Here is a 7,900-nt window from a genome sequence, read left to right as displayed (position 1 = left end):
CTCTTGAAAGATAATTTCCTCTTAGAAGCCTCCAATTGTTCAATGGGATACTGATTATAGTTTTGCTTCTTTTATATTTGTGTTAGAAAAGAATAACCTCATATTGGCATGTTAAAGTTCTGTAGTTGTTTAAGGTAAATGTTTGCTTGCACTAACTTCTTTTTTATGCTAAACTTAGTAAAATAGCTTTAAAAGGCTTGATTGTTAACATCTTGGAATGTTTCCCTGGGCAGTCTGGAAGTTATTGGACCCTTGTATTAGTTTTATGTTCTTCTTTGTGTGCTGGTTCTCTGTAAGGTTAGGATGTTGAGCAAACTGATAATATATTTAAAACAAATATACATTAAGAACAATCTAATGGTAATTATTGTGCATATTATTAAAATTATTTTAGATTTATTTTAAAAATAGCAACAACAAAATATCAATCACTCTTCCTTAAAAAAGTACCTATTGCTAAAAATGTTTCCTCATTCTTGTTTTTATTGTGTTTCAAGAAAATTCAAGAGTAATTAATCCATAGTTTTCCAATAGCTTATGGTTAAGTGCCTTTATTGCCTTCATGTTCTGCTTAACTGCATTTACATTCAGTAAGAAAATATCTTTAAAAATGTTTCAACAGGAATGTTTTGACTTTTCTACAAACAAGGTAAAGTTATTTGATTTGTTTAACTTCAAAAACATTGACGTTCTATATTTTCTAATAAGAAGATAGGATCGTTTCCATGCTCTTATTTCCCAAAATAATACCACTTGTGTCATTATTTGCATTAAAATGTCCTTATAGAGTCATATTTTTCTTATAGTCAAAAAATATTGGACAAATTAAGAGAACAAACGTTCCTAGAAATAAATGTGAAGCTTATAGATAAGTAAAATAAATCATAACGATTTTTGTATGCAAATATGTTTGTTAAACCTAAATTTTCCAAGCACTGTATGAGAATTATTTTCTTCTATTTATAATTTCGAGTAATTTTGATGTTCTCACACAAAATGTATGCAAGTGTGGGTGGAGGGAAATATTCAGTCATTTCTTTAATTGTAGTCAGTTCATAGCCACAAAAGAAGAGAACCACCCATATTCCTTGTTCATTAGTTTCCTCTTATCCTCAGCCATTCTGCCTCTATTTCCCCTCCTCCTTCTTTCTCCACCCCCTTTGGCTCCTCAGGAGCCCCCCTCCCCTTTCCCTGCCTCACTCATCACCCAACCCCCACGGCAGGCAAGACCACCTCTCCTCCTTGCTCCTCCTCTGCATTTCCTTCTCCTGCCACTCCCTCCCTGCTCCCCTGGGCCCTCAAGCCTCCATCTGCTTTATTTTTCTACCATCCTTACTTCTCTTCATTTGACCTCTCATTTTATTTCCTTTTCCCTTTCTTCCAGTGGCATAGTAAAATGCCATTCCACAAGTTCCAGGTCTTCCCTAGGATTCCAAGTGACTAATACCCTTCTACACCCCAGGAAAGATTTCAATTTTGGAGGGAGGGGAAGAGTTCTCAAATATTAAAAAAAAATACCAATTTGGGGTGGGGAGGGGGTGTTGTTCAAGATTACAACTAATGTTCATAGGTACCGAGTAGTTCCAAGAACTGGAAGATTAAAGCAGTATAGTTTTTTTGTTTTGTTTTTCAGTCCATCTATAGAGAAGAAAAGAGTGTTGGATGCCTACATAATCTTGACATCACATAAGTTCCTTTTCTGTTTTCTCCTTTTTGTTTGTGTGCTTTTAAGCTTTATCAAAGATGAAAAGGAATTTGTTCAGCTTACATTTTGTTTTGTTGTTTGAAGTGAAAAAGATGTTTAGATATTCTAAGACAGTTTATGTTACATTCACTTGGGTTTTTTTTGTTTTTTGTTCTTTTTTTTGTATCAGAAAATTCTTCCTGCGGATAAGCTTTGGGGAGGCATCACGAGGTGCTAGACAGGGAGCTCACTGAACAATGATATACCTCTGGGTTGGTTGTCTGGAATATGTTTTAGCAAGCCCACAAACAGAACAGCACTAAAAAAAAACTAACTTGTAGTGTTCTCATAGGAGTTTTCTGGAGTATAAAACATGTCTCTGCAAAAAAATTTGGTCTTCTTACAGATTTGTGAAAGCTTTATTTTATTCAAGAGTTTTATTCCAGCAATGGAAAAACGTGGTCTGTTTTATATTTCCTGTGGTTTATAAACATGCCAGATTTTAAGTGCAAAGGCGTGCCACCTAGTGGCTGACAGGCAAAGTACTACAAATACAGGCATAATGCTCAGTATTTTAGAAGAGATCTGAAAACAATGTATATAAGTTATTAAAATTATAAGTTACTAAAATTCTTCAGCCCCTGAAATATTACTGTTTAAATGTTTCCAAGCACACATAAGAACACATGATACAAACATTCCAAGAATCTGTAAAAGTAAATTTAAAAGTAAGAAGCATTTTTTGGTCACATATTCAAAAGACTGATGTCATCCTTACTGGACATAAGTATATTGCCCGTTGCTTTTTATATAGATAAATGTATAGACAAAGGCTATGAAGTAATCTTGCTTCATTTGGCTGGAGTGGGAAAACATTTTAAGTAAGTATACTCTAATAGTTGAGCTTCTATATTGCATTATGCTGATAATTCTAACAAAATTAACTGTGGACCTTTAATAGGTTTTTGAATACAAACCTGTGAGTTAACTCAGAAAATTGAGTCTTGTTCAATGTTTTGAGAGACTATTTTCCATTTTGCTTAAACAACATACCACTGATAAGTTAAGCAGTTAAGCTTACTGAAACATGGGCAAATGAACCAAATGTAGCATGAACAATTGTACCTTTAAGAGGAGACAATATGTAATTGTTCAGCTTTCTAAGTAGCAGTCATCAAACAGATTTGGTGTGTTAGTTGAGTATATAAAAAAGAGCGAAGACTGGAATCAAAATTCTTTTAAATGCTAGATAGATAATTCTGGAATAGAAGACATTACTTATTTTGTAATTATGTGTCCTTAAAGGGATATACTAAAAATTATAAGGCAATAAATGAATTCACACATTTGTAAAACTGAGAATGGGTGGATATTTTTTGAACTGGTAAATTTTTAAAGAAGAACTTCAGAAGCTTATGATCTAACCAAAAATTATTACTATTTCAGTGAAAATGTACATGAGAAATAAAGTACTATTGACATACATTTCATGTATTCATTCCTGATGCCTTGTATTTTTTGCCATCCCTAGAGTATTCTGCATCAGACGATCTAAAGGCCTAAAAGTACAGGAATTGTATTTAACTCTAGAATCCAGCAGCTCAGCATTATACGAGGAGAAAGAAACTTCTCTGGAACAATTCTGGGAAAGAAGGAAAGACATAGTCAATGCCATTTAACTATCATTCTGACTCTGGGTTACTGTCTTAATCATGATCACATCTTTTTTAAGGAACAACTATTGTCTATAATTTTATCAGAATAACAGTTAAGGCTAAAAGACAACTGTTCAGGAAAGCCCCAACCCATACCTTCTGTTCTAGGTCAGGTCTTGAGTTGTCACTCAAAAAGAAGATGCTAAATACTGAAACTCCATGGTTTCTATTCTGAATGATATTTCCTTTGTGCAGAGTTGTAAAGAGTTATGTAGCCTAACTCTTATTTTGTGACATCAAGTGGTATCACCAACTTGAAGCTGTTAAAGTGGATTGCTTCTGAGTTAAAGCTTTAAAGATGCAAGATGTTATTGCGTTTGCTAGACATGGAAAACATTTGTAAAGTTTCCAAGTCTGCAATAACTTTCTGGAAATGCCTCACCGAACAGTTTTTGAGAGAGCCAGAGAGGCAGGGGGCCAGGAGGAGGAAGGGAAGACAAAGAAGGAAGAAAAGAAAGAAGAGAAAAGAAAAAAAAGGAAAGGACAGGAAGAGAAAAGAAAAAGAAGAGTTATTTAATTTTCATTAGAAGGAGGAAGCTATTTCACTGTTCCACACTCAGAAAAAGAAATCATGTAACAGTTTTTTAAATTCAGAATTTCACTGCAAAAAGCTTTGCCTGTTTTATATCAAGATGGCAATGGAAAAAATGACATAGCTTCTTTCACACAAATCATTTGTTAACTTCAGTTTGGAGAGTAACATTAACCACCAGAAATTCTGTCTGTGCCTAATGAAAACACAGCAGAAGTGGATTCCTTTCAGATTAACTAATCAAATCCTTGTTTTTTTTCCATGACTGGGGTCAAACACTGATGTTTAAAATGTAATCTTTATGACCAAAATGAAACATTTAAAGAGGTCAAAAGGCAAAAGGCCCTAAAGTTCTAAAAGTGAAAAGTAAATGATCTGTAAATTATTAAAAGTTAAATTTTCCTTGAAAGCTGCTTCAGTAAAATGTCATATATTTTAATGACTTATTTTCTATGATATTTCCTTATAGAAGATAACAAATAGCGATTAGATTTCTCAAGCAAATTAAAATCATAGATATTATCTTTGACATTTCCTAGCAAGTTTATAATACCCAACACACATTCAAGGGATTTCCTAGCATGTTTATAATGCCCAAGACACATTCAAGGGAAAATCATAATGAAGTTAGAAGTTCATTGAATGAATCATTTTAGTAAGTATAGTTTCTGAAACTTAATGTCTTAATGAGTCATCCTTCACATACTATTTCCCAGGATACAGCAGCCTATCTGGTACAATCCTACCCTTGGCATCCAGTAAAATGTAGGTTGGGCTTCTCCGAGCCACATGTTCATTCTGTTGGTGGTCTGGATATTATCAGAAAGAGCTCTTTTTCATAAGGTCAAGACAAAATAAGCAATAGAGGTCAACTCTCTATGGTATTTTCCTGTTTTGAAACCAAGGAGAAAGATGGGTTGCAGAAAATGGTTATCCCTTAACAGCCTGTTGTTATTGTTTTTTAGGTCTCTTATTTTAAACATCCAGGTTTTCAGAACCATATGGAACAAATTTTTGAAGCTGGCCTCTTTAATCCTACTCACTTTTTGAAAACAGAAAGAGAATAGAATGCTGTCATCAAGAGTATCAAATTTAGAGACAGTCTTCCTAGATTCAAGTCTTAGTTTTACCCTTGATGATCTAACCTTGACAAAATTGCAGTTTTTCATAGGTTCTTCATCTATAAGATGACAATTAGTACTGCTCACATCTCAGCCTTTGGAAGGCTAGGTAAAATAGATATGAACCAAAAACCCTAGTATTTTAAAGTTGAAATTATCCTCTTATAAGATCAATAGATTGCTCATTCAAAATCCTTTCATTCACTTCTCTGGCATATTTTTATGTTAGTCTGATCAGTATATAACATAAAGAATAAATTTAATTAAAAATTATACTTTCTAAACATTGGTACTATCATTTTAAAGATAAACCAAACATAGTTGAAAATCACATGAACACTTAAAAACTTCAACTTTCTAAAGTAATAGAAAAATATGAAGTTAATTTATATAACACCTATAAATATTTAATATTCCAGATTTTAAAAGAATTCAGTAAGATCAGAAAGAAAAAATTACCTGTCACTCAAGCTAAATTAATTTTTTAAGATATTTTAGGGAATATTTTATTTACTCCCCAAATGTTATTAAGAAAAACACAATTGTACTAATATTTAGTCACAGCAAAAGATTCTTCCCATGCAACATGATTTAACATCATAAGAATGGAGGGAAAAGCCACCATGAAAGTGTGATTTAAGTATTTCAAAAAGTGTTACTTGATTTTGTTTTTCTCTAAAGCTCTGAAAGAAAGCTAGAAGAAAGCAGGCAAATGTGAATTATGTCATACGCTAGCTACATTTTGTTTTATAGTTCAGGTACTAAGGAGGAAGTGTGTTCCCCCCCCCCCAAAACAGTGTAGTGTGGTAACAAGCAGTAATTTTAGTTCAGAACCTCCCTTTATTTAAGGGCACCAAATGACATCGGAGGTAGAATTGGAACAGGAAGACTAAGATTAAGCAACAATAAAAGAAGTACTGGGAAATCTATTCATTTCTCTTGTAACAAAATGAAATTATTTGCCTTTCAGTAATTTTGCAAAAATATTCGGCTTAAATTTTTCAGCAAAGTTGCTCTGAAAATAGCTACCTAAGGAAGGAATAATATGAGAAGACTTATGGAAGATGAATCTCATTTTCTATTCTATTTCTATTATAAATGTTAACTAGAGCATTTAATTCTTAAAAACAACACATATTCCCCTTGGCTTTGTCATGTTTTTTTCCATATATAACTAGGCACTTAAAATTAAGGTTATAGACATCTCTACAAGGAGTTTGGCTTCCAATAAAACACACTGCTAACCATATATGGTCTAATACATTAGAGGAAGCAACTCAAAGCTCCATTCTTTCACCAAGGGAGATCTAGATAGAGAAAAAGAGAAAGGGCTGATTACTACTTTTTAGGACACTCATCTTTCTTTCAAATGGATATGAAATAAATTACTGAAACTATTGGGACTTCATTAATTTTGGTTTATTAGTCAAAACAACATAGCTCTCTAAAGTGAACTGACTATATATATATCATGTTAACTCTCATAAGCATGGCAAAAAACACCCTCCACTTTCCTACCCCTGCCAAGCTGATGTCATGGTTGAGAATAGAATGCTGGTTATCAGAGGTTGAGGAGAGTAGGGAGTATGGGACAATAGAGGGAGAGCAGTGGGTACCAATTTGCAATTAGATTGGATCAAGAAATCTGGTGCGCCATTACAGACATGGGTGACTCTAGATAACGAAAATGTATTGGTTATTTCATGAAACTAGAAGAAAGGATTTTATTAGTTTTCAGCAAAATAAAATGATAAACATTTGAGAAGATCAATTATCTTTAACCTGAGTTAAACATTCTTCAAAGTTTCATGTGTTTTTGTACAATATATTATACCCCATTAATATGTACAATTTCATGTTTTACAGCTAAATCATAATATACTTGAAGCAAAAATAATATAACAATAAGATAAGTTTATCTTCATACTAAGGCTTTGGTGTTACTTTTTAAGTTTTTTTTATGTTGGTTGATTTTTTTATTTGGTGTTTATTTTTTAAGTTTATTTTTTAATGTTCATTGATTTTTTTGACCCAGGTTTCTTTTGAGTTAGTCACTGTTCTGACTCAGCTTCCTGAGTGCTAGGATTACAGATACATATCATTAAATCTTCTGAGGCTTTTGTGTTTTGAAAAGAACATTAAGAAGGTTTCTAATGAAATTAAGAAAAAAGAAATTAAATAACTTTACTGATATAACATTGGACTTAATTTTTTGTTGTGTTATTGGTTGTGGGGCTTGAACTCTGGGCCTGGGTATTGTTCTTGTGCTCTTCAGCTCAAGGTGAGCGCTCTACCTCTTAAACCACTATGCCACTTGGACTTAATTTTAACAAATTCATTTCTAGATTTAATAAGTCAGTGTTGTGCTGATTTATCCAATTTTATTTTTCAGAGCACATGGAAAATACTGTATTTTGATGGTGTGAGATCACTCTCTCAGTGAGATAGAAATTAGAAAGATGAATAGAAAAGGGGAAAAGATTCCTGTGAATTTAGGACAAAGAACATAGGAAACTTTTGCCGTTGGTATTCCATAGCTGTTTAAGCTATTGTGATCCAGTTTTAGAAAGAGAAAGAAAAGAAAAAGAAAGAAAGGAAGAAAGAGAAAGAGAGAGAAAGAAAGAAAGAATGAGAGAGAGAGGAAGGAAAGAAAGAAGGAAGAAAGGAAGGAAGGAATAAATGAAGGATAGAGCTAAAAGAATAATAAACATTATCTACCAGTATTTTCCACGGAGTGGGAGGCAGTTTGGGAAAATCTTGAGCTAAATCTAAGTTGAATTAATATTTCATGTTGATTTAAAGACTTGTTAAAAATGGTCCCCATTTTGAAAAAGGGAACCAAAACAAA

The 7,900-nt window shown here is 32.9% G+C and overlaps 1 protein-coding gene across 2 annotated transcripts in view; it reads left to right on the top strand.

Moving 5' to 3' along the window:
• Window positions 1-7,900, top strand: part of Col3a1 (collagen type III alpha 1 chain) — a 39,373-nt gene that overhangs the window by 279 nt on the left and 31,194 nt on the right. The gene's annotated exons all lie outside the window — the stretch shown is intronic.

Source organism: Dipodomys spectabilis, unplaced genomic scaffold (assembly GCF_019054845.1).
Source record: "Dipodomys spectabilis isolate Male_0828 unplaced genomic scaffold, ASM1905484v1 ptg000115l, whole genome shotgun sequence".
Classification (NCBI taxonomy): Eukaryota; Metazoa; Chordata; class Mammalia; order Rodentia; family Heteromyidae; genus Dipodomys; species Dipodomys spectabilis.
Note: the sequence above shows the minus strand (reverse complement) of the source record. Positions and strands in the feature narration are given on the sequence as shown.